Here is a 1,722-nt window from a genome sequence, read left to right as displayed (position 1 = left end):
TCCCCCTCTGAGCTGATGTCATTCGTGAACGGTTCCTAATACACAATCATCTTCTTCTCTTCTGTGAGCCATTAAAAAATAGAAACTGTGAATGCTGTTCATTATACAAATATATACATAATATGTATGTACATTTAGTATTATTATATCATGTGTGCACGCCTCGCGCGCGTGTGGATCATTGTGTGTGTTCCTTATTGGGGATTCAGGGGCTTGGCTGCATCTTAGTGGAACGCACAGAATTCTACACTTAGTGTAGAATTCTGTGGTGGAACGCGATGATACGTGTACAATGTACCCATAAGCTCTTGGCCCTTAACCCTTTCCCCGGCAACCTATTTATATCCATATGAAAATATTGAGTCATCTTATCTGGCGATTGGGTGTGTAATACATGTAGGCCTACTCACAACTCTTGTTTGTTAGTCGAGCTCTTAACTTCAAAGTACTGCTTGAGAGAGCCCGTTGCTTCACTCTCAGCCTTTCTCTGTGCCACGATCTCGAAGTAAAAACATGAAACTGTCTAAACATGGGACTCCATTTACGCATCATGTCCTGTCACCAACAGATGCCTTTCTCTATACAAAAAGAAAATGATGGATTCTGTGGATGATTATAGATCTACAAATTTGGCATACAGAAAAAAGAACCCAGCTGCTGGTTCTTTCTGGCCTGCCCAACACAAGTGACCACGAGACACTGTCAAACTGCAGCCTCTGCAGCAAACTAATTTACCAGAAATATTCAGTGCTTTCCTGCACAAACTGTTGGGTCTAATTCTTGGGACTATACTACCTTGTTAATATGTTCACAGACTATGGTATTGGATTATTCTACTTTCTGAATTTTCTTTTAAAGACACTTTTTATTGATAGGCTACTCGTGGTATACATGTGACGTATTTTCTAAGCTTCCTATAAATGATCTCCATCAGACATCCGTGTTCGTATGTGTGCGCCAGTATGGTATACCAATCTTGCTGAAATACAATATGTACTACCTTTAAGTACCACCAAAGTCAATATTTGTTAAAGTTTTATCCATTACTCATATTCAATCCATGAATGGTATACATTTTTAAGCAAGTAAGGTCGTTACCCTAGTGAGAAAGACATTTTTCTTCTATATTCTAAAGTAGTGTACGGGTGTGTTACACCCAGGTTGCCAGGGACCGGGGAATACAAGATCTAAATGATCATATGTGATTGAGCTTTTTTTTAAAAAAATCATTTTGAGAGGTGAGCACATTTGTTTCAACTATTTTGAGGATTACATAAATCTTAACATTGTATCTTGTAACATGCAGTTAGAAATATCGATACACCTGAAATATCGATACACCTGAAACAGGTCCCCGGTTGTGTTACAGCCAGTTGCCGGGAAAGGGTTTAAAAACAAATGTTACGGCAACTTTTGTCTGGAGAACTGTACAGTGACACTTTGTATACCAGGTACTTCGCTGACCAACATTGTGGCAAACGGCGGAAATGTTTCTAGTTGGCTGGGAGTGCATATTCTACGTCCCTTGATCGAGTCGTGATTATTTCTTCTTTCCTCCATGTCCGGCTAGAAACGTTTGCTGTTAGGTGGATGCTACTCTTCTGGGTCGCTATTACTATTAGATCTAAGTGGACACCATTAAGTGGACACCATTAAGTGGACACCATTAAGTGGACACCATTAAGTGGACACCATTAAGTGGACACCATTAAGTGGACACCA

Source organism: Aplysia californica, unplaced genomic scaffold (assembly GCF_000002075.1).
Source record: "Aplysia californica isolate F4 #8 unplaced genomic scaffold, AplCal3.0 scaffold01969, whole genome shotgun sequence".
Lineage (NCBI taxonomy): Eukaryota > Metazoa > Mollusca > Gastropoda > Aplysiida > Aplysiidae > Aplysia > Aplysia californica.
This window is presented reverse-complemented; position numbering follows the sequence as displayed.